General features: G+C 34.1%; 1 non-coding gene across 1 annotated transcript; it reads right to left on the bottom strand.

The window, feature by feature from the left end:
- Nucleotides 1–8,450: 8,450 nt before the first annotated feature.
- LOC142871783 (small nucleolar RNA SNORA48) lies at nt 8,451–8,586 on the bottom strand. Its single transcript, XR_012919971.1, has one exon. It is a non-coding gene; the product is annotated as a small nucleolar RNA SNORA48 (small nucleolar RNA).
- Nucleotides 8,587–26,456: the final 17,870 nt, after the last annotated feature.

Consider the following 26,456-nt stretch of genomic DNA (forward strand, 5'->3'; position numbering starts at 1 on the left):
AAAAAAAGAAAAAAAGTGTATTTTTATTTTTCACTCAGGTTATATCCATAAGATATTAAAATTCTCTGTATGGTGGGTTTCATGAATTTGGTTTCCAAAAATGTGCAATGTATGTAATGCAGAAAGATTACAGAGTGAATCAAACATGTTCCCATACAAATATAGGCACAAGTTAGAAGTGAAGGACTGAAAAAGTGAGTTTACCCTGTGCTAAGAGATGTCCTTTATAGGAGAGTCCAAAAGCTCCTGAACAGAGAGTCAAACCTTCCTTCAGTTGAGCTAAAATTAAATTAAATATGATTTAATTGAAAGCAAACTTACTGGTTTTACTGGGCATTTACTGCAATATCCAGGGAAAGGACTATGAACTCAAGTGAATTTGCTCTGAGAATTTCAAAGAAAGCATAATTATAGCACTTTAACCAGCTGAGGGAAGAAAAAAAATTGCAAGTAATGAAGTGTATTGTTTTTTATTTATTTTTTGCTAAAATAGGAGGATAATCTTAAGTACAAATATACATTTTTTCCCAGATGCTATTAGTCAAAATTCATTTCAACAAGGATACCTTTTTCAAAACCATTCAAAGTAAAAATCTCCCATTGGGCTTTTCCTCTCAACATCCTTAAAACTAGATAGGTGAAATTCTGGGTTCAGGATTATGGCATTCTTTTCTATGGCTCCTATATCTAATCTTATTCTACTAGGTTACAAGGGGAATCATAGCATACAACATTACTTAAAAAAAACATACAGTATGATCCATTCAGTTCAAGTGAGAGACTTGTAGAGTTAACAGCTGTATAAATATTTCAGTAGATTATGCTTCAGAAATTTAGACCTAACCCCTAATCTTGCCAGATTCCAATGAACTATACAATAGATATAGGAATTTGTGTCTCATGCCTGTAATATACATAAAATAATAATATAGCCTGCATTCCACATTTTTATGGTGTGTGTGTGTGTATGCAAACTCTTCTTTTTTTTGGAGACAGAATCTCACTTTGTTGCCCAGGCTAGGGTGAGTGCCATGGCGTCAGCCTAGCTCACAGCAACCTCAAACTCCTGGGCTCAAGCAATCCTCCTGCCTCAGCCTCCTGAGTAGCTGGGACTACAGGCATGTACCACCATGCCTGGCTAATTTTTTCTATATATATAAGTTGGCCAATGAATTTCTTTCGATTTATTGTAGAGACAGGGTCTCACTCTTGCTCAGGCTGGTTTCGAACTCCTGACCTCAAGCAATCCGCCGGCCTCCCAGTATGCAAACTCTTGTTATTCTTTTATTTGCATTTGGATGGCTCAGGAAAATGAAGATTTGGGGAAAAGCATCTAATAATCAGCCAATTCAGAGACAAAGTACAGCCAGATTAGAGCTGGCTATGAACAAATTTACATTCAACTACTACAGCTGTGTTTATTGCAGGGCAAGGTCATAGTGGAGAAATGTCATCTAGACAAGAACAACAAACAGGATCTGATGACCAGCTTTTCAGAAAGCCAGGCTTTAAAGTAAGCAATACTAATAGTTTCAAGGAAGCTTCTTATTATGATAATCTTCAAGAAATGAGCCCAGTTTATCCAAAGCTGTAGAAATTTACATAATCAATTGCCTTACAGGTCAATCTTTTCCCAACTTTTTAAATAACGCTCACTTAAGAATTGTTGTTTTCCAAATAACAAGGACCTAAATTGTATCTATGAAAGCAAGTAATGCCATGTTGCTTGAAAAATTTGCATCTTCCTATAGAAATCTGGTCCCTGCTTTAATTAAATGATATCCATCACACAGATGCAGAGGTGTTCAACTATGGAGGTTTATTATTCCATGGGAATGGTGTAGAGAGAGGGCTGAATGTCTCAAGATATTTATATTGAAATTATATTCACAAAACAGCAAAGAGAAATAATAGAATAGCACCATTTCTGGTCTCCTTTTATGACAAGTTCATGACAATAATATTTTATCCTACCAAACACCACCATTTTATTCCTAAAATCCAAATGGAATTTTACAATACAGAATGTCAAAAACACTGACTTATGCTCTACTTTTGTTGCTATGTAAATTTTCAGCATACTTTTCTGAATCCTTTTTTCTCAACCTCTGATATTAATTGTAACCACTTGTCCAGCACACATTCTACAATAGGATTCATTAGTAACCATTTGTCTAACATATACATTCTGCAATAGGATTCATGCAATAGGATTCTGGCAGACAACATGGCAGAACATGATCTTTTTGTCCAATTCTGGCCACAGCAAGTATAGCTGGGTAACATGGATCATTTATTGTTGTTGTACTCCTATGGCTGGAGGTAATAATTTTACTTAAGCACATAGTTGTTTAACATGGATCATTTAGTGTTGCTCTACCCTTATAGATGCAGGGAAAAATTCTGTTTCTTTAATATTCATGGTAAAATATATATTGGCATTATCAGGCTCATGGTCTAGAAAGATATATGGCCCATGAAGGGCCAAAGCTGCTCAATTTTTGCTACCCACTGAATCTGCCAAACAAGTGTGTGTACTTGGCACTGAGGTCATTAAGAAACAAAGTGCTAATTCAATGTCTTGTTTCATACCTTTATTCAGGCATATAAGCAGTTAGAGTTAGGGGCAGAGTAGTTAGTATGCTACACATTGTAGATAGCACCTACCTATGAAAGGGCAAAAAGTACCGATTACTAGTGTATGTATTATTCTCAGAAAATTCTGATTCTTATTGTCAGTTATTTTAGTACTATTAATTACACTTCTTTGCAGTATTATCTCTGTTAAGAAATAGTTACTTTGCTAATGAACTGGATTCTGTCCCAAGGTTTCTGCTTTCTAATTACCAATGTACTATAGTATTCATCACTCATTGCTTAAGTGACAACAAGTGAAAAAAAAAGAATAATGAAATTTAGAGATGACTTGATATAGTATGGTAATTTCCCACATCATCACCTGCAAAATATTTTTTCCCCCAATCAATTAAGACTCACCATTACAGCAGTTAATTCTCAAGGCACCCACAGTTAATTCTCATCCAGAGAGCTCTCCTTGTTCATTTTCTAAAAAACCAAGATGTCTCTGTGTTGATGAGTATTTTACCTTGCCTAGGATGTTCATTAATGTCAATACAAAAGTCCATGAGCTGCAAAATCCTGAGGTTAAGATGAAGCAGCTATTACAAGTGTACCTTCTGGCCTAAAGTAAAAGGCTCATAGAATAAATTACTCTTCTGCATATCACTGCTTAGAGGTTCAAGAGTGATTTTTTCCCTATTTCATAAGATCACATGAAAGCCTCTTCACATTTTTTTATTACTTTCCTTGCAGTAAACTCTGAAAAAAAAATAATTCACTCTGTCTGAATAAAATCTGTTATTTTTCATCCTCTGAAGATTTATACCTCAATTGAATTTTTTTCTTCCAGTACAATAAAAAAGATGCACTTTTTCACATTCTTTTTACTGCTTCTTCTATGCACTATCTTTTTTTTGTGTGTGTGTACGAATAAGAATAAGATGAGGGGTAGTTTGTATCTTTGCGGCATTACTTCACATAAGCAGTCTTCTCTGTTGTTGGCCAAAGACCAAACTATAATTTCAATACCCAGGACAAAGAATGCCAACATGAAATGTACTCCCTTGGCAAATGTCAGAGAGCTTTTCTAATAAATAGTCAAGATCCTTGTCTAAGCTCTTTCATTGAATTAATTTGATACATCTCAGAGAATGTTTAGATGTTCTCTTCCTTTAACATTTCCTAGATTTTGGGGGTATAAATCTATTGCTTACTGTCTTGAAGAAATTATATAGCATCAATTTCTATCTTGAAGTAGACAGCAGCCTGTAGATGAAGCAGCAGCTTCCCACATTAATTATGAAAAACTCTTATTCTGTGTAAGAGAAATAAATTTCTAATTGCACTCAAATTCTGAACTGCCTTAACTTACTCGATATCTATCCCACATGGAAGCTGAAGTTACACTGGTTAGAAAGGCCTTCATCTACCAGAGTGTCATACATTGTCTGTCATGAAAATTAAATACTATCCTGTTCCCTGGTTGCCAACCCAGGCTTGTATCTGGAGATGTACTGTTACCCTTTGGGTTAATTGGAACTCCATTTTCCATGAACATAGTTTATTAATTGTACTGCTTAGGATAATTAGCAGCTGCAATGATATAAACCCCAGATAGTAGAATGTCTCAAAAACAGGGGAACTTTATTTTTCACTCACTAAAGAGTCCCAAATAGATCGTAGTAGTTTGTATATGACTTTCCTTCTGGTGATTCAGGCACTCAGACTATTTTTATATTTCTGCTTCCCCTTCATCCAGGTAGTACTGCCAGTAGAACTTTCTACAATGATGTTTTTATTTTTTTCTTTTAGCAGAATATTTTTAAAAACTTTAATAGATTTAGTAGGTAGAGTATTTTTGTTACATGATGAATTGTGTAATGCTGAAGTCAGGGCTTTTAGTGTGCTCATCAACAGAATAGTGTACAATGAACTCAGTGGGTGGTGGTTTTTTATCATCTGTCACCCTCTTCCAACCCTCACCTTTCTTAGTTTTGAATATCCATTGTACCACTTTATGACCATATATGCTTATTGTTTAACTCTCATTTAAAAGTGAGAACATGTGGCATTTGTTTTTCCATTCCTCATATACATCACTCTAGAATTCAGGGGTCCTCAAACTTTTAAAACAGGGGGCCAGTTCACTGTCCCTCAGACCGTTGGAGGGCCATTGGAGAGTGCGGTGTACATTCCACACATGCGCACTGTGGGCTCAGGATGAGTTGGCTGCTAAGCAGGACAGGCAGCGGCTGCAAAAACACTCTGGTGGGCCAGATAAATGTCCTCGGCGGGCTGCATGTGGCCCCGCGGGCCGTAGTTTGAGGACCCCTGTGAGTCTAGATAGTGGTCTCCAGTTCCACTCAAGTTGCTACAAAAGACATTATTTCATTTTTTAGGACTATTACTCCATGGTGTGTGTGTGTGTGTGTGTGTATGTACCCCATGTTTTCTTTTTTTTTTATTTCTATTTCGGCGTATTATGGGGGTACACATTTTAAGGTTTCAATAAATGCCCTTTCCCCCCTCCCCCCACAAGTCTGATTCTCCAGCATGACCATCCCCCAGATGGTGCACATATCACTCATTATGTATGTATATGCCTGTCCCCTTCTCCCCTCCCCCCTCCCCAATACCCTATTACTGTAGTACCTATGTGTCCACTTAGGTGCTACTCAGCTAATACCAGTTTGCTGGTGAGTATATGTGGTGCTTGTTTTTCCATTCTTGGGATACTTCACTTAGTAATATGGGTTCCAGCTCTAACCAGGAAAATATAAGATGTACTATATCACCATTGTTTCTTAGAGCTGAATAGTACTCCATGGTATACATATACCGCATTTTATTAATCCATTCTTGGATTGATGGACACTTGGGGGCTGTTTCCACAGCCTTGCAATTATGAATTGTGCTGCTATAAACATTCGAGTGCAGGTGTCTTTTTTGTAGAGTGTCATTGGATCTTTTGGGTAGATGCCCAGCAATGGGATTGCTGGATCAAATGGTAGATTCACTTGTATCGCTTTAAGGTATCTCCATATTGCTTTCCACAGAGGTTGGACTAGTTTGCAGTCCCACCAGCAGTGTAGGAGTGTTCCTCTCTCTCCACATCCATGCCAGCATTTGTTATTTGGAGACTTTTTGATAAAGGCTATTCTCACTGGAGTTAAGTGATATCTCATTGTAGTTTTGATTTGCATTTCCCTGATGATGTGTAGTTACTCCCATGTTTTCTTTATCCACTCAGATGGGCACTTGGGTTGATTCTGTATCTTTGCAATTGTGAATTGTGCTGTGATAAACATTCTGGTGCAGGTGCTTTTTTGATAAAAATGACTTATTTTCCTTTAGATAGTGGGATTGCTAGATCCAATGATGGGTCTTATTTAGTTCTTTGTTTTATAATGGTAATAACCACTACATATGTGGCTACTGAGCATCTAAAATGAGGCTAGTATGACTGAGAAACTGAATTAAAATTGAATTTAATTTTAATTACTTTAAATATAAGTAGTCACAGGTGGTTAGTGGCTATCTCATTGTACAGTGTCAATTTACAGTCTTATATGTAGTTTTCATCCGGCTGGAAGAGGAGTGGAAAGAACATGGAGGAAGCATAGCCACTGTATAAAGCGTGATCTGAAAAAGACACATAATTTTCACTCATATTTCATTGCCTAGGGCTCAGAAATCTGGACATATCTAATTGAAAGAAACCAAGAAATGTAATCTTGCTGTGTGCCCAGGAGGATGGGGGAGGGGATTACACAATGTTTAGTGAGTACCTAGCATACCCTCTGCTGCACTAAGCAATGAAATAAAGTTATTAAATATTTGAACATATGGATGTATTTTTTTAATTTGGTTAAGTAATTAAAATATCTTTACAGAACCCAAATTGCTTTTTGTTTATATTGATTACTTCAGTATCAAAGAGAAGAGATGGGAACCTCATTCAAGAAATACACATCTACAAATAAATCAAGAAATTAGCTGAGGCAGGTGAAACTTATATATATGGTGAAACTCAAACTTCACCTGATCCTTTTCATCTGGATATATCCTGCCGCTGGTCATATAATAACAGCTCTTCAGACCATAAACCAGGGCAGAAAGCAGAAAACCACCTCATTGAATCAAGCCTTGCTGAAAGTACTGTGTTCACAGGGTTTTTTTTATTATGTTTCCTGCACTCTTTTACACCCATCATTCTCATTGCTCACTGGCATAGGTAATCCTGGTGCCTGATTTTCTCATGCTGTCGGGAGTTTCTATTTTTGTGATCCCGATTACATCTGTACTTTCCCTGTTTTTTTTTTCCTAGTCAAACTCACAGCTGCCTCTTATCTGCCTTGAATGCTGATAAACCTGCTTACCCAGATATTTGCTTTTCTGACCAGTTTCTATTTAATGGCCTATATAGATCTGAGTTGAACTCACTAACCCCCTGCGTGATTGACTTCCAAACACCCACATAGGAAGCTGAAGAGCTTTGTGGGGAACTTCATCCTTTAATCTGACATGACTTGGACTCTTGACTCTTTTGCTATTCCTTTCTCATTTTTTAAATAGGCTTTCAAAATACCTTTAATAAACACCTGCCAGGGCTTATAGTAACTACCAAACTGTCTCCTAAATGTACATGACAGGACTAGTGTGTATGTCCATGTGTTTGTTATTCCTAAATTTGCATTAATATATTTCTACTCACTTTGTATTTTTCCCTACCTTGCTTTATCTGCAAATATTATTTCATTTGGGACCTGAGAAGAAGCACTTCAAAGAAAAAAGTCAGTTAAAAAATTGCTTTTAGGAAGAGATCAAAGATAACATTTCAAATTTTTCCTTCTGGGACACTTTTAAATTGTCAGGGAGTTTTTCCTTTGACATTTTTGAATTGTGTCTCTTAAATGTACAGATGTTGCTTTGTATAAATATAGAGTGATGTAAAAAGAACCAAACAAGTAAAATGGGACAAGGAGAATTCTTGACAGGCTCACGAATAAAAAGACTTATACTTTCAGACTGTTTTATTTTCTTAAACTTTGTAGATGTTTGTTTCATTTCTTGTAAGGAAACTATTTCTTTTGAACTATTACCAAATAATTTTTGTTCAGAAATGATTAAGAAATCCAAAGTATATCATCTAGATCAGCAGTCCCCAACATTTTTGGCACCTGGGACCAGTTTCAGGGAAGACAGTTTTTCCATGGACAATACAGGGGCAGTGGGAGGCAGCCTGGGGGCTGGGAGCCACAGATCTATATGACAGAAATTTTAAGATGCTTACATCAAAATTACCACATATATTGATGTCTCAGGAAAAAAAGACTCTTTTGCAAAGATATGTGAGTTTGTGGGATTGGCTCATGATGTATAGTTATTTACATATGGTATAGTAATTTTCAATAATTAACTCATCAAATATTTTGGATAAATATTTTGAGATTTTATTACAAAGGTTATTTTTATCTGTATGCATTAAATTGGTGCTGTTTAGACTATTTATTAGCTTATCCAGCCTGGTTGAAATAAATTAAAATACTAAAATAATGAATCTGATAATGAATTGGAAAATAAATAGTAATCCTGCTTTATAAGTTGTAGAGTACTCCATAACTCCATTTATCATCATTAAAATGTTTGAGATATTAAAACAGAAATATCTGACATAAAGTAAAAAAATATTATTTACATTAATTATTCATCAAAGTCAACTCATTCGATTAATTTACCCATCAAATATTTATGCATAACATTATTTTTTCAGCTATTATCTTAGGTTTGAGATATAGAAAGATGCCTGAGTCCTAATACCTGCCCTTTATTTTACCTGTACTTTGCTTTATTATAGCTCCTATTACACTGAATTTATTTTTCCTTGTATCCAGGCATGGGCACAAACCAAAAGGCAAGGTGGGGTAAACAAGGGGTTGTTTTGTCTCTGGCTGATATGAAATGGGCACCACCCAATCAAATGCCACTCTACCCAGGTTGGAGATATCACACTGAAATTAATCTGTGTACATGCTTCTCTTATACATTAGATGGCAAATTGCCTGAAGGTAAGACCATAGAAGGAGAACAGTGGTATTGGGAGTGGGTAGTATTTTTTAAAGTATTATCCAATGTTGTTTGGTTTCTAGCATTTCTTTCTGTTCCCTAACCCTTTTCCTATTTAATAAATAACGTTTTATTGCTTTGAAAATGTCTTATAATAAAAGGAAATAAAGAGCTTAAGTGTTAGAACACATTGAATATCTAGTATTCAAACTTAGGCCATTATGACACTAGAGTCCACACTATTAAACACTACTCAATAATGTCACCTATCAGAACATGTGAGGTAGCCAAATGCTGTTATTAGAACTAACTTTACTAGAAGGGAATATCATGATTGCTACCAAGTAGTAGATGAGTGACAAAAGAATATTCACTGTGGTTCAAAGTAAATATGGAAGTGATCAGGAAAGACAGCTTAAAATCAAGAAATTTGAGTCAACCATCAAAATCATTAAAGATGAAGAATGACTTAGGTAGGTTTAAAATTTAGAATACATATTAAATAAAGTTTTAAAAAGGTAGATTGTGGTAAAATTATAGAAGACTTTGTATCCTGCATAAGATTCTTTGTCTTAGTTGTTGAAAAACTTTGAAAAGGATAAAGTTACCCACTTGACTATAATATCATTCCAGGTGAGATGGACTTCCAACTTAACCCCTAATTGGATCATTTTTTGAGAGTGAAAGGGACTTCTCTCTCAATAATTTCAACAGGCAAAACTAGGAGTGTTCCAGGAAAACTAGGATGGCCATGATGTGCATTAGGGAGAAAATAGAGAATGTTTTCCTAAAGCGGACACTGATGGCCTGCTACAAAGCATGAGGACCTGCACTAGCCTGATAAGAAGGAGGATAAAATCAACACAATTGATTCAAAGGCACAAATAGAGACAGATGGACAGAGCTTGCTATTTATTTGGATGTGGCTACAGAACAGATAAAATGATGCTTGTTTTGGTTGCACATGTCTAGGAGAAAATATCATTATTAAAAATTAGTAAATCTAGCATACTAATCTCAAATTCAACATGTGTTACAGAAAACAAAATAAAATGGTATGTTATAATGTCATAAAATTGTAGTGCAAAGATGCTAGTAAGTTTACAAAAAGAATTGAAATTTTTTTCTAGACAGGACAAAAGACCAAGTTGCAGTCATTGTTTTCTCCCAGAATCTAGGTCAGTCCATGTCACATAGTAGGCATTTCAATCATGTTATTTTGATTATCCTTAAAAGGAAGTTTCTATATAAAAATATGTTTTCATGTTATTTATTATAGGAAATAAATTATACTCCTAAGAAGGTATACTGGAGAACAATTATATTGTGATTATAATTCAATTCACAAACCTTATTCCAAAGCTCAATGCCCCAGGTACATCACAGAAGAGTGAATAACATCCATTTCTAATAAATGAAATAAAGCCACCTGGTGTCTTTACTAAATTAGGATAAATGATAATCCTATGGGATAGCAAAAATCAATTAACAAGTTTAATGTTGTTTTAGCTCACCCAATAATTATGACAAAATTTCCATGAAATCAGAAGATATTCTTATATGCCTTTAGTGTATCTAATTGTATTCTGAAAGGGAAAACAACAAGAACAAAAACAAATCATTTAATCAGAGTAGTAATGTAGAAGCGTTGAAAAATATAAATTTCCCTTACATGAATTATAAAACCCCTGTTCTTTGCTTTGAGGCTCTTTCTAATGTATTTATATAGGGTAATAAACCAATTTGTTAATACCATTTTTAGAAGCTCATCTACTAACTTTTAGTTGAACGATTCTTCCTATTGGCTAAGAAAATATCATACCAAATTACTATGTACTAAAGAAATGTCTTATAACTTCCATTTGTTTTCTTAAAGTAGTATTTTAGTTACTGTCTTCTTAGATTATAGGTATATGATTCTAGATATATGTAGGATAATTGAAGAGTTAACTATATTCTCCTTGGGGGGACAGAAAGTAATACATTGTACTACATCCTAAAAAATACATTCATCTAGGAAGCAAGAAATGGCTGTGAAATGGGCCCCATTCAACATGACTCCTATTGGCCTGTACTTGTAGCAACCATGGCCCCCAAAAAGCAAGGTAATTGAGAAGATTTTTTGACTCACATTACCAGACAAAAACACTTAACTAGCTGATATAGGAAATAGAGGTCAAAAAACCGAGAACACACTGTGAAGAACAAAGTTATTGGTGAAATATCAGTCAAGGATTCAGGGTAGGCTGCAGGAACAGAAATTAGAATTTGTCACAGTAATCGTATTTACGAAAACATCATAGATTTCAGGTCTGCTAAAGGGGATATAGGGTGAATTGTGGTTTGTGGAGAGCACAGTACATTTCTAAGTGAGGCACGGGGTATACTGAAGAAAATACCTCCTTAAAGCACTTCAAATCCTCTTGGACTCATCTCATTACCAGCAGCAAAGCTGTGGCAACTAATTTTGAGTGGGTAAAATCTGAGAGTTTCTCATACCAAGCACATACTCCGCACCTCTTCCTTCTTGCCTTGGTTCTTCTCCGATACCATAGCAAGAGATCTTGTGGGACATTTATGTCTTTTACACATGCACAACTTGGAAGTACTAAAATGTTAATGTCCCATAGAACAATCCTTTATGCATGAGGAAAGTGGGTGACAAATAAATGTTTCCCTTTTTCATCACTGGGGAGCCATGGTTCTGAGATACTATTCCTAAGGCTTCTGACAGGTCCCAGCAGTATTGAGAACCAATCATACTCAGTGGTAGCTAAGTCAACAATGCACCAATTCATTAGCTTCCCCTCCTTTCCTCTATTACTCCATCAATCTCTCATTTCTGCTCCTATAAACAAGCTATTTTCTCAGAAATTGCTGTGTTGGTACATAGCCTAAGAAAAAGCATTAGTAAAGACAGGGTCTGATTGCAGTCCCTTCTGGTGGTAGAGGGTGGAAAGGCACAGCTAGATGTAGATAAAATTTTGATATATAAGAATTTGCTTTTCCTGTTTATTTTCCTCTTAAGAATCCTTCTGTGTTTGTTCTTATTATTTTGCAGGGCTCTCATGTAATCTGTATCATATTTTTCTATTAAAACAATTTATTTTCAATGAGATGCTGAGTTAAAAGTGAAAACTATGTTGTCCAAATATGCATATATTTTTAATTTTAGCAACAAATAATTGCTCAATCTAAAAACATAAATTTACACTAGATTGTGAAGGGTCTGTTATTGAATGTGAGGAATATAGTTTTGGAGAAAATATATTTTGATGTCCTTTATATTACTTTTGCTATAAAAAATGAGAACAAACTTGGCATTAAATTACAGTAATTACTTTTTCTTGAATATTATGTCTATTATTAACAAATTGTAACATAATAGATGGCAAAGATAGTTAAATTTTGGTCAAATTTTCCAAGTTAGCATAGAGATAGGATTTGAGTTATAGAGTTGTAAGTTATCAGCGTGATTATTCCTGATTTAAATTCAGTTCAAAGGGTATACATTTTGGAATTCATAAAGTCTTGGAAAATTATCACAAAATGTTGTGGCTAACAGCAATAAATGGAAATTATTGTAGCACTCATATGGTTCTTTTGGGCTGATTTTATCAAAATTACTTTATAAAACTTTTAGAAGCATTGCTTTTGAGAATTAAATAACTGTTCACAGTATATTCTGTGGAAAATAGTTAATCTAAAATATGTATAATTTTCTTAATATTTTCAGAATCTGTTCTTTACTATCTATAACTTAACATTGAATTAAGAAATTTGATTTCTGTGTTTGCCTGAAAGCCACAATATTAAATTTGTCATTGAGGTCGGGCGCGGCGGCTCACGCCTGTAATCCTAGCACTCTGGGAGGCTGAGGTGGGCAGATCGCTGGAGGTCAGGAGTTCGAAACCAGCCTGAGCAAGAGTGAGACCCCATCTCTACTATAAATAGAAAGAAATTAATTGGCCAACTAATATATATAGGAAAAATTAGCCAGGCATGGTGGCGCATGCCTGTAGTCCCAGCTACTCGGAAGGCTGAGGCAGTAGGATTGCTTGAGCCCAGGAGTTTGAGGTTGCTGTGAGCTAGGCTGACGCCATGGCACTCACTCTAGGCTGGGCAACAAACGAGACTCTGTCTCAAAAAAAAAAAAAAAAAAATTGTCATTGACATAGAAAAATTACATTTGTTTTCTGACTTTATATTGGTATTTTTTTCTCTGATTTATTAAAATTATAAAAGTATATTTAATTAATCAGACTCAGTGATTTAAGGTTAACTATATCTACTCTATCACCATTTTCTTCTAACTCCAACCTTTAAAAGTACAGTGGTAGGCAAAGATGGATGTACAAGCACTTTTAGTTTCTTCAGTTAATTTTTAAAAGATAATCTGGAACAATTTTCAAGTTAAAAAATAAGATAAAATGTGAAAATAAAGTGTCCATGGTTGTTTAGCATAATAAGAACAAGTGGTAGTAAATATTCTCTGACATTTGCTTCATTTTTTTTGAATGTTTATGGAAAAATAATTGTGCTGAAAATTGTAGATATAAGAGTTCTGCCTCTAGATATGTAGAAATGACAATTAGTGAAATGATTTGTAGCAGAGATGTAAATAAGTTTTATGAAAGGTAAACAAAGCATCATGAAGAGGAGGGATGAAGTATAACTGGTTCATATGGGGGGGTATATAGGATGTACTATCTAACTCTTTTTTATCTAAATCTTTTTCTACTTATTGGGTCTATGTTGAAGGAGTGGGAATTTAAAAACTTACATTATTTTAGCACTTACTATTTTTCAGGTGTCTTTGAATTTTTTTGCATACATTATTGTATTCATGCCTCTAAAAAGCAAAACAAACACATCATAATTATTATGAAAGCTGAGGATCAATTAGGCTATATGACATTACCAAAGGACTCAACTATTCAATAATTGGATAGGAGCTCACTTAACTTCAATGTCTTCCATCCTTCTTTTGTGTCATTTGTCTCCTGCTATCTCATAACTAGAGCCTTTTAAAAAGTTCTCTTATTTCCCCAATTCAATACTGTCCTTTAATGAATGTAAGGAAAAAAGTCAAATATATTGTTTTTAACTTATTAAAGAGCCACCTGTATCCCTCTATGCATTTTATCCTTTAGAGGTTTTGTGAGACTTAAAATCGGCCAGTTAACATTTCACTAGTCTCTAAAAATTGCTAAATCAATGGCTAAAATAAAGGTAAAAGGCAGGTGTGGTGGAGAGGGGCTGATTCCCTGGTAAGCCTTAAATTATCAGAGCTTTTCAAACTGAAACAGAAAACATGAGTTAAAATATAGTTATTCATTTATTATGGGATCATACTGAAGAAATATGAAAAGAATGGAGATATTTAATATTCATATGACATAATGCATGAGGTGGTTTGAAATAACTTGGAGCTAAACCAACAATAAGAAAAACAAATGTCAAGACACAAAAAGGCAGGTTATCTTAAAATGTTATTATCGGCAAGAAGCATTCAGAGCCTAAATGAAAGTCCTTTATCTTTAACCACCTCATTTAATGTTAGTAGCTTCATCCTTCCAATTCTTCAGGCCAAAAAATTTGGAATAATTTTTGACTCCTGCCTTTCTCTCAAAACCTGCATGCAGTCCATTATCTTCTCTCGACAGCTTCAAAATTTAAGCAACATCTAGCCACTCTCTTCATCTCCACTATAACTATTCTAACTGGAAACTCCGGACTGACTTGTTCGGATTATTGCAGCAATCTGTAGCTATATTCCTGCTTCTTCCCTTGCCCCCTTTAGTCTATTATGAACTAATTAAGCCTGTTAAAATGAGTTAAAATGAGTGACTATTATTTCAGCTAAAAGACATCAGATGGTTTCTTATGTCATTCAGAGTAAAGGCCACATTGATTAAAATGGGCTGCAAGGAGCTAGATGATAAGGCCTGCTATATCCACCCCTCCTGCTTAACTCTCTATCTCGTCTCCTATTCCTCTTTTCCTGTTTTATTCCTTTCCACCGTCCTTCTCTCTTCCGGGACATATAAGGCCTGCCCCATCCTCAGGACCTTTGTGTTTGCTGTTTGCTCTGTCTGGAATCTTCTTTACTCATGTGTGGCACGACTCATTACATTCATTCCTGTAGGTTCTCACAAAATCCCACATTCCCATTAAGGCTTGGCCTTATTTAAAATTGCAGCATCCCCTTTTAAAATTACTTTTCTCTCTTTTATTTTATTCTATTGTATTTCAATTACCAGCAGCTTATATACATTTTATTATTAATATGCATACTGCTTATTGTGTGTATCCTCCCAGCCCCCAGTGAAAATAAACTGTAAGTGAAATTTGTGTTTTCTTCAATGTCTTGTTTACTATCTGACACATAGTAGGTGCTCCATAAACACTTGTTGTATGAAAGAAGGACTAATATAGGAAAAAAGGCTTCTCTGTATTTTGAGGGTAGAATCTTTTCCTCATAGATTCTGAATTCTCCAATAAAATTATATCTATTTTTATGTATAAATCATCTAAAAACTACTAAGAGATGAGATCTTTTCATAGTAGAATCCATACTTTCATTTTCTTAATCTATTCTTATGCGATCTTCATCTTGTTAGTATACTGGTGAGCCTCAGTAACATTTCTTGTCACTTAATAGTGTTAATGTGAGTTTTAAAAGAAAGAAAAATTAAGTTGAAAAAATTAAAACTGCAAAGAACTATTTAGCTCTAAGTATAAGATAAGGTGTTTGTTGTTTTGGGTTATAACTGAAAGAGTAAAACCTGCATTTGAATTTGGAACTTCTAATTGTGCAACTTTGGAAAAATCATGAAACTCTTTGATTTTAGTTTCTCAAGCTGTGCAATGGGAATGATACTGGCTCTATTTCATGCTCTATTTGGAAGGATAAAATAAGTACACAGAAAGTCATAGCAACTGAGTTTTGAGAAGTATTTCTGGGGTTTTGAGAATATGCAAAAATCATGCATCCTACACAAGATTAATGCAAACTGTGCTCTTCTATCCTACTGAATTGTGTTTTCACAGTGCCTTTAATAATCCAACAACAATTTTTTATTGAAATACTTTATAAACATGAGTCTACTATGTTATTTAGTTAGAAAATTGGTTATAATCTGCTCTCAATTACTTTTCTTATATACATATAATTAATTCCCTTAATGTGTCCTCCACTCAGTATCTTCATCTTGCCTTGAAATATTCCCAACATTTCAACTACTTATTGATCCCAGAGATCTTAAAACAATTTATTACTAGAGCTACATCTCAGCACTATTATGCAGAGAAACATGCTTGAATAGAGTTTTGATGGTCTTTATATAAGCCTTAAAGAACTTAATTTTTTTTAAAAGAAAAAACTGCACTATGAAACTTTGGCACACTTCTCTACTATTTATGATATTTATTTTTCTAATCTGCTGTTTTAATTGGGAAGATTGAATATTATGGTGTTTTTCATGCTTTGGTTTTATTATTTAAAGAACATTTTGACTTAAGTTCTTTATATAGAAGCTTCCAAAGAACACTGAAGTGAATGTGGAATAGTGAAATTAGAGTTGTCCATATCAGTGAGCAAGTATTGCATCTGCTTTGATTCTTCCCAACAATTTTTTTTTTCATCCCTTGAGAAGTTTGTCATTCTTCCAGCTGGAGGATATTTCTTCCCTCAAGCGATTCCCTGCTTACCTCCTTAGTGCTGAGTGCAAATTCTAAATCATTGCCCTGCTCTATTTAGGGGATAAACACAATATAAGTATCATCTTCTTTCAAAGTCTTTTCAATATGATTTTTCTACTCTTCTTCCATACTGAAGATCTTGTCAGGCACTGACATTAACTATTCCTTCTCTACTCTAAATTCTACCATAGCCCCAGGTTACTGCAAGTTTCAGTGGATGATTTATGCAAACATTTTCTAGCAATTTTCTGACTTCCTCAACTCCGTGTGTTATCCACAATCATGGTGATAACCTAAACCTTGTTAACATCTTGTGCTATCAAAAATTAGAAATCTCATATTTCAGCTTCTCACTCGTTGAAAACAAACGTGTACTTTTTGGAGTTCTCATACTATATGATATACAGTATATCAAACCTGTAATATTTTATAAATCTCTATGTCTTCTCATAGCCTAAAAAGGACTTTCTTATTTAACTTTTCTAGGCAACCTAAGAACCTTGATTAACCATCTGAAGCGCTTTCCCACTACCACTCTCCAAATCTCTTTCACCTCCATCCCTTCTATTGAACCCATTTGACAAAAAAAAATAACAACAAAAAACTAATCTTAATATTCATCTTTACTGCTCCTAAACTCAGACCAGTAAAAATGCTTTACCTGTGAGCACTGTTACCAATGGAAACTGAGAAAATATATTATCTTTTTCCCTAAAACCTTTACTACTTCTGTTATCCTAATCTAAATTAGTGGTACACTTAACTACTCAGCCACCTAAAGCTAGAATCTGCAACAATCTAAATCCTTTTTGTCTCTAAAACTTCACATCATGTCACTCATAAAATTCTAATGTTTTTCTCCTAGTATTTCTCAAGTTCATTGTGTTTTTTCTCCCAGCTTTCTACCACTAGACTATTTTAACCCTTAATATTATCTTAACATAATCATATTGTATTATAAAAGGCTTTGAGCTGGTTTTCTTGCCTTTCTTGAGGCTTTTGTATAACATATTCTTGATTGCATCATCCTTCTGCTTAAAAACTATTAGGTGCCTCCTGCACTGCCTTCAGATCTGAACTAAGAGTGACTTCTCTATGTATTCTACAAAATTTTCGTATGTATCATGAAAATAAGTATTTTATTATTATTTCATTTATTATTATTCTATTTTATAGGCTAGATTATTCCCATTAAATATAAATTCTTTGATGGCTAAGACAATGTCTTATTAATTGTATGCTATTAACAGAACTTCTGGTTAGAAAAACATAAAAACTCGTTGTTTAATAAATATTTGATAAAATGGAATAAATCATCCTTATTACTAAGGGCAGAAACCAACCAACTGATATAACAAGATAAATATAACAAAGTACTAAATTAAAAATTATATTAATGTCTACATAAATGTGAAAATATTAATCCAATATATATTCAAAATATTATGCTTTATTCCTGAGCACTTAATCCTATGTAATCCCATAATGGCAGATGGTTTGCAAAGGTCAGGGATGAATTTTGCTTTCTTTAACATACAAATAAATCCAGTGACAAAGGTGTTTATGTGACTCTGAAAATAGTGTGTCGGTTTATATCATTATCAAATTGATTTACTATGAAAGAATGTGCCGTGGTAATGTTTATAAATTTCAAGTTTCTGTCTCCTTGTATTTTCTCATTTTTTCAAGTAAATATACATCATCAAATTTATGGACCCCACATTGTTTATATTTTATATCTAAGGCAGTGTAACCTGTATGACAAAAGGGTCACCGAGGGCTTATTTCCCATATAAATTAAGAGCAATTATGCAATTGCAGTTTCATCTTTTAAATCAATGGTTCTCAACAATCTCTGCTCCCCAATCACTGCCCCAGGATATACTTCACAATATCTAGAGTCATTTATGGTTATTACAGCTGTGAAAAGGAAAGCTGGAAGCTACCAGCATTTAGTGGATAGAGGTCAGAGATGCTGCCAAACATACTACAGTATATAGGCAGCCCATAATAGCACCCAAATGTGCAATGACATCCAAAACTTCAATAGATCCAGGGTTGGAAAACCGTGTTTTAGATATCATTTCATGTTTGAAAATTCTCCAGTAAAGAAAATTATATTTCATTAATGCATATACTAAACACTTCTATACTGATTCATGTCCTAGTGCATTGTATTAAGTGTTGTTGGGAACAAAAGTATACATTCTATAAGAAATCTGTTGTCAATGAATTTATAATCTAATCTACTAAGACAGTATTATTAGATAACTAATTTACATACACATATGTAAATATAAATGTATAGCTATGGAAATAAGGATAGAATGAGGAAGAACATTTTGAAAGTATGAGTGTTCAGAGAAGGAGAAATTATTTCAGTCTGGTTAGGAATTCAGAAAGACTTGAAGGAAGCTTTATTTATTTATTTATTTATTTTTGAGACAGAGTTTCACTTTGTTGCCTGGCTAGAGTGCCAAGTGGCACCAGCCTAGCTCACAGCAACCTCAATCTCCTGGGCTCAAGCAATCCTTCTGCCTCAGCCTCTCGAGTAGCTGGGACTACAGGCATGTGCCACTATGCCTGGCTAATTTTTTTTTATATATATATATTTTTAGTTGGCCAATTAATTTCTTTCTATTTTTAGTAGAGATGGGCATCTCACTCTTGCTCAGGCTGGTTTTGAACTCCTGACCTTGAGCCATCCTCACCCCTCGGCTCCCAGAGTGCTAGGATTATAGGCGTGAGCTACCGCACCCAGCCGGAAGCTTTATTTTTATTGGATCTCAGGGGTTAGTAGGGTTAGACATGTTAAATGAGGGATTTTCCAAACTCTGTAATAGGAACTGTGAAAATTTCTTCTACTCTTTATTTTTTTAAAAATTTCCCCCATCCCTGCATTTTAGCATGCTTTTTTGTACTGCTTAATATGATCAAGTGATACCTTCCAATGGATTACTATTAGTTGAAATTATTCAATAACTATTATTTCTCAAGCATGTTGCTGCACCCAGGAAATATAATTGTCAATTTTTTATAATTTTAAACATCTATATCTACATATCCATATCCATATTATATCTATATTTATATCTATATCTATGTCCCTATGTGTAGATAACCATGGAAGCAGAAATGGATGACAAGTTAATTTCTTGAGAGAACATGAAAGATACCCAGAAAAGTGACATTTGGGCAGAGCATTGTTAAATGAGTAAGTCTGAGGACAGAGGAAAGAGAAGTGACCATGGCAGTGCATAAATAAAGTCAGAGGCGTATGCTTGTTTTATTTGGAAATGTTGCTGGATGAGGTCCCTGGGATCAGAAAGTAAATCATCATATGCGCATTTAATTCAGCTGTGCAATCTATGTGTAAAGGTCTCATTAAACATTTAGTTTAAATATTAATGCCATAACCCAATACTAATTATTGGCATTTTATTTTGCTTTCTAGTTCAGTGCCAGTGAATATTACATTTAACATTTCATGTCATGTGTGTGGTGTTTTTTGTTTGTCTGCTTTCTTTTGCTTTTGTTGTTTTAAATATTTTACTATCTTCATCTACTTTATCTACCTGCCTGTCTTAGGTTTCCCTTTGAGGCTGAGATCCTGGGACTCCTGCCATGATCCAAGCCATGTTTAATAGTTGGTTTCTCTTTGACACTTGTTACTGGTCTGAGACACAGTGCTGTGTAATCACATCAGGATTTAGATTATAGAGAGATGATCAAGGATCCAGCTGCATTAATTGGACAACTTTAGGGTAGAAGTTTTCAGTGAGCTTCATTTTATTATTTCCTTTAAAGCTTATTCTTAGAGCATGCGGAAATTTTGTCATAGAAAATTAGGAAGTATACCAGTCTTCTTGCTTGTACTTACTGCTCCAGTCTAATCAGTCATGGCATCCTGAAGAGCCTGCCTTCTTAGAGTGGCTCTAATTAACCCCTGCTCTCCATTCCTATGACATTGTCTTTGCTCATGCTTTCACTGGGATGACTTTAACAACTCTCCATCAGTGGCCCAGAATTCAGGCTTCAGTTAAGTGCTGCAGAGGAAAATTAGAATGCAAATTTTCTACCCTTGCGTTTCTACTTAAAGACAAGGCTTCTACTTCCTGTGGCATAAAATTCAAATTCCCCAGTGAGAGACATACAGGCCCTTTTCAAGTCCTAACTCTGGCCTTATATCTAGCATCATTCTTTTTTGTGTCCTAACAAGCACACCCTGCACGTGTGTGAAATAGAGAAACAGTGCTGAACATACCATTTAGCCATGTAGCAGACAGGGAATCTCTTCAAGGGAGGGCTTACTGCCCAGCTGTGAGGAATATGGCTAGTGTTTGGTATCCATGTGTTAATCTCCTTCATGTCTGTCTCAGCTTTTGAGCTGAGGTCATGCCCCCTCAGGGTGGCTTTGGCCAATGGTTGAGTAAAACTAAGGTACAAAGGCCAGTCCATCCCTACCCAAAGCAAGACCCTCTAACTAGCAATTTTTGTTCCTGAGCCCTCTGTTGGGCCTCCAGTGGCTGTCAGGTTTTCATTGCAGTTTCAATTTCCTCTGCCTGATCCTGCATCCCTCTCTTTTCTTTAACAGGACTAACTCCCCAATAAACCTTTTGCACTCTTAGCTCCATCTCAGTGTTCATTTCCCAGAGGAACCAACTGATGATACAAAGTCTTTTTGTCCAATCGTATGCAAACTGTCTACTCAACTAAGAGTATCTACTCTCTGTCCTTTACACAGAGTTTCACCTTGCCCACTTTCCCTTCAAACTGAGGTACAACAGTTCCTTTCTACACCTTCCTGCTTTCTGGCACTTTACTATATTGTTCATTTACTTGTTTTCTCTAATACCTAGTCTTCCCAAGGACAGTCCTGATGACTCATTTGATTTTATTATTCTAGTGCTTAAAATTATACCTGATAGATATATTTACTCATCAATTTAGCTGAGTTTTTTGGTTGATAAGGTACTTATGGGGTGGTGAAAAAAAAGTAAAATAATTTTAAAAATATAAGTTTATATAAAGTTTTTAAAAAATTAGCTGAGTTTTAATTTGTGTTTATTAACTGAAAGACTCTGTGCTATGTGCTGGAGATATATATATATATATATACACACATATTTATATATATGAAAAAACATAGTTTCTGCCTTCATTATACATATATGTGAAAAAACTAATTACATTATTATTTATCTTTACTGCTATGGTTAGTGCAAGAAAAGAAAGAGAGTTATAAGTATATAAAACAGGAAAAAGCTGGCATAGTCTTAAAGATTTGGAAAAATTAATTTAAGGAAATGTTATATAAGTTAGGTTCTGAAGGCTAAGTAGGAATTAATTAGCTGAAGTAAGAAGGAACATGATAAATGTTTATTGAATGAATAAAATAATATAGTTTTTGTTTATAAGACTATACTCCAGAGACAAATACAATTTTTATTAGCCACATCAAATCTTTCTGTATTTATTGCAACTGATTACATTTAATATTTTTTCTTCCAGAAAACATCTCCTATGCACATCTTAACTACCATCTCCACAAAACTAAATGCATATACAAATCTGCCATAGTTGTAAATATGTCTAGTCTCAAATCTCAAGGTATTCTGATGGTTTGAGAGGCTAGATGATGAGCTCAATGGAGTCGTAAAGCTACTATTTTCCATGATTTTCAGAACACCATTTATTTTTTATTTTTTTATTTGTATTAGTGTTTATTGCTGGGTTTTGTTTGTTTTTTCCCCAGTATATATTTTTTTATTTTTTTTTTATTTCACCATATTATGGGGGTACAGATTTTAAGGTTTCAATAAATGCCCTTTCCCCCCTCCCCCACAAGTCTGATTTTCCAGCATGACCATCCCTCAGATGGTGGACATGTCACTCATTATGTATGTATATGCCCACCCCCCTCTCCCCTCCCCCTCCCCCCTCCCCAATACCCTATTACTGTAGTACCTATGTGTCCACTTAGGTGCTACTCAGTTAATACCTGTTTGCTCGTGAGTATATGTGGTACTTGTTTTTCCATTCTTGGGATACTTCACTTAGTAGTATGGGTTCCAGCTCTAACCAGGAAAATATAAGATGTGCTATATCACCATTGTTTCTTAGAGCTGAATAGTACTCCATGGTATACATATACCACATTTTATTAATCCATTCTTGGATTGATGGGCACTTGGGCTGTTTCCACAGCCTTGCAATTATGAATTGGGCTGCTATAAACATTCGAGTGCAGGTGTCTTTTTTGTAGAGTGTCATTGGATCTTTTGGGTAGATGCCCAGCAATGGGATTGCTGGATCAAATGGTAGATTCACTTGTATCGCTTTAAGGTATCTCCATATTGTTTTCCACAGAGGTTGAACTAGTTTGCAGTCCCACCAGCAGTGTAGGAGTGTTCCTCTCTCTGCACATCCACGCCAGCATTTGTTATTTGGAGACTTTTTGATAAAGGCTATTCTCACTGGAGTTAAGTGATATCTCATTGTAGTTTTGATTTGCATTTCCCTGATGATTAGAGATGATGAGCATTTTTTCATATGTTTGTTGGCCATTCTTCTGTCTTCTTTAGAAAAGTTTCTGTTCAAGTCCTTTGCCCACTTTTTAATAGGGTTATTTGATTTTTTCTTAGTGATTTTCGTGAGTTCTAAGTATATTCTAGTTATCAGCCCTTTATTGGATACGTAGGATGCAAAGAATCCCTTTTCAATAAATGGTGCTGGGAAAACGGGATAGCCACTTGTAGAAAGCTAAAGCAGGACCCACACCTTTCACCTCTCACAAAAATCAACTCACGCTGGATAACAGACTTAAACCTAAGGTATGAAACTATTAGAATTCTAGAGGAAAATGTTGGAAACACTCTCCTAGACATCGGCCTAGGCAAAGAGTTTATGAAGTCCCCAAAGGCAATCAAAGCAGCAACAAAAATAAATAAATGGGACATGATGAAAATAAAAAGCTTCTGCACAGCCAAAGAAACAGTCATGAAAGTAAACAGACAACCTACAGAATGGGAGAAAATTTTTGCATCCAACACCATTTATTTTTAACATCCTCAGTAAACCATGCAAACAAATATTTACCAACAGGATTGATTCTTCCAAATATTGTTTACAGCAGGCAGCCAAAGTATATTTTTATATATTCTGGCAAGAGAATCTTCAATTGTAATGATGTATTTATAAAATATATTAAATAAAATATTCCTTCTAAACATCTCCTGCAAATGCTAGGTTCATAGAAGGTATTCAATAACTAGTTGTTTAATCAAAGAGAATTGAACTGCTGAAATATAAAATAAATAAATAAATTTTAAGGACGTCTTGGAAATTTGAGAGTGTGTCTTCTTGACACCAAACAGCCAGTTAAACTAATTTTTATTTCATCACCATGTTGTTGGCCTGGTGCAGACATGCAGACACAATCTATGTCTATTGTTTCCATTTTCAATTCACCCCTTATGCCTCATTAGGCTTGCAATAGAGAAAAGGCTAGCACAAAATAAAGCTTAGATCAATCATTCCTCTATAGGCCAGAGCAGGCAAAATCAATCACTGTCCATTCAAGTGGTTCTCAGCTATTGACTTCAAAGTTTCCTGAGTTAGAGGTTACTGTACACTTAATTGCACTGAGGTTGAATGTTTGTGCTTCAGCATATTCCTTAGCTATCTTTAGAGAATACACCCTACTACATCTCTATTATTTTTATATGTGAATTGATGAAGGTCAGGAATCTTTAACCTGTGATTACAAACTTGATAATAATACCCCCAAAGCATTTATGTATAACTTTTACATAGAAATTCCTACTAGTTTGCCGAGAAATGTATAGGTTTCAGTTTCAAATCTATGGCATATTGACTTTTAGAAAGCTCTAAATATTAACCATTAATATCTCCAAATAATGAAAAATTGACCACAGCCATGAGAATAAAATTCTTTGAAAAATGTGAAATATATCTGATTTGCATGGACACATTTTTAAAATTTCACTTTTCCTACAATAATAATTATTAAATCTAATAGTTAATCATTGTTACAAAAATATTCAACATATTAATAATTATGTCTAATTTCCTGCTTTACACATAGTAGGCACTAGGCATTATGACTTTAAACAGGCTGTTTTTGAGTATTAAAATTTGTTTTTTTAAGCATGCCCTCTGCTCAGATATAGAACACTATTGGCATATGCATCCTGTTAGTCATGCTTGTCTTTATATGGTCTTAGAAGGCAGCCAAAACTGTGATCTTCCAACTCAAATCCTACGGGCTTGAAAAATATTAAATTTAATGCCTCCATTAAAAAAATCATTTAGAAGAGTACAGAATGAGTCAATTTATCAGTTAAAATTTTTGGTAAATTAAAAGTTGTATGTAGTGGTTGGTCAAATGTTGAATCTGATAGTTTGTTGTTTTAAACAAACAAAAAACTGAATATTGTTACAGTCTAGAAGCCATAGAGTATATAACATTCTAAAATTCAAATAGGACATGTTTTCATAAGTTAGAAACCAGGAAAGAAAGTGTCCATAACTAAAGCAAAAGCAAATGAAAATGATAGAGCTGAATGTTCAACTTCCCATGATAAGAATTTCTGAAGATTTTATTATGAAATTAAAACAATGACTATTTAATGAGATCTTAAAACAAGTCAATCAAAAATATTTAAAGTATCAAAGTAAAGGTAACACTATAATGTATTGACCCTGTAATATAATTTCCTTCAAGAACAGAAGAAAAGACCAATAATTCTGTATGTAGCATGTTGTTATTGAATATTCTGACATTTATCTTATTCACAAATCCTTTGTAATGCTTAGGAACAATTACAACTTCAAAAACAAATAAAATTTTGAAAACAATTTAAAAATGTATCCCAATGTTGCTAAGTCTAAATACTCAATCAGAAATCCACGCTTATTGATACACACAAAAAAACGAGAAACCAGAATGTGCCATGTTTTAGTGTTTCTCAAAACCAAATGTACTATTTTGTACTCTTGACACATTTTATATCACTGTGGTTATCAAATGCTTTCCTTAAACATGTTCTGATATTCCAAGGTAAAGTTTTACTATAGTTCTCTCTTCCTGACACCAAAAAAGAGGCAGCTGTTTGATATCACAGATATATGATAAACAATCTTTTAGTGATCACCCATTCTGTTACTATAATAAAAGTAATTTATAATATTTGAACAATATTAAAATCAGGAAAATATATAACTTTAAAATGTTTCATTTTATGAGTTCTCAAAAAGAGTATATTATTTTGCAATGCCAAAGAGAGCACCTCTTAATTTTGCATAATGAATATGTAAGTAAAGGATTTTTATAACTTTGGTGATATTCTTAATTGCTTTTTGATTTTTTGATTTTCTCTCAAAGTGTGTCTCTAAATATAGAAAATTAAAATTGTCCTTACTCCACTTGATGTGCAAATTCAGCAACAGATTTTCAGTTTCTTTTCACTTTATATTTTATATGATTCTTTTATAGTTCATGAATTTTCTCAAAATCAGTTGATATGTAATTTTCATCTTACTTAGGTAACTCCATACTAAAATAAGCTTACTTAATTATAAGAAATAATTAGTATAGTAAACACTTCCAGAATTATACAATCAAAATGTTTATTTTTATAGTCAAAGAGAAATGTATTTCTGAATGAAATACAAGTCAAGGTTAAACCAATGAGTTGGAAAACATTTCATAAAGAAATGTTTTCTTTTTTAAATTCATTGTAATCCATCATTTGCATACATTTACCATAAATAATATATATATGAATTCATGAATTTAAAATATAAACATTTCTTTGTTAAATAGTAATCTTTTAAAAATATGAGTTACATTTATTCTTGACCTTTGTACTACTCTCATTTTTTTTTTCTCTTCTATTGATAATCCTAACTCTTGAAATATAATACGTAAAGGATACTTGGATTAGAGAGTGAGATAGTCATTGAGATTTGTGTACATTCAGAGCTTGGCCAAGTCTAAAACTTTAGTCTAAAATTTTTACATGATGAAGATTTTTACATTTCTATTACGAACAGCATCTTCTTTGTAGCTACATACCCTGTTT

Source organism: Microcebus murinus, chromosome 6 (assembly GCF_040939455.1).
Source record: "Microcebus murinus isolate Inina chromosome 6, M.murinus_Inina_mat1.0, whole genome shotgun sequence".
Lineage (NCBI taxonomy): Eukaryota > Metazoa > Chordata > Mammalia > Primates > Cheirogaleidae > Microcebus > Microcebus murinus.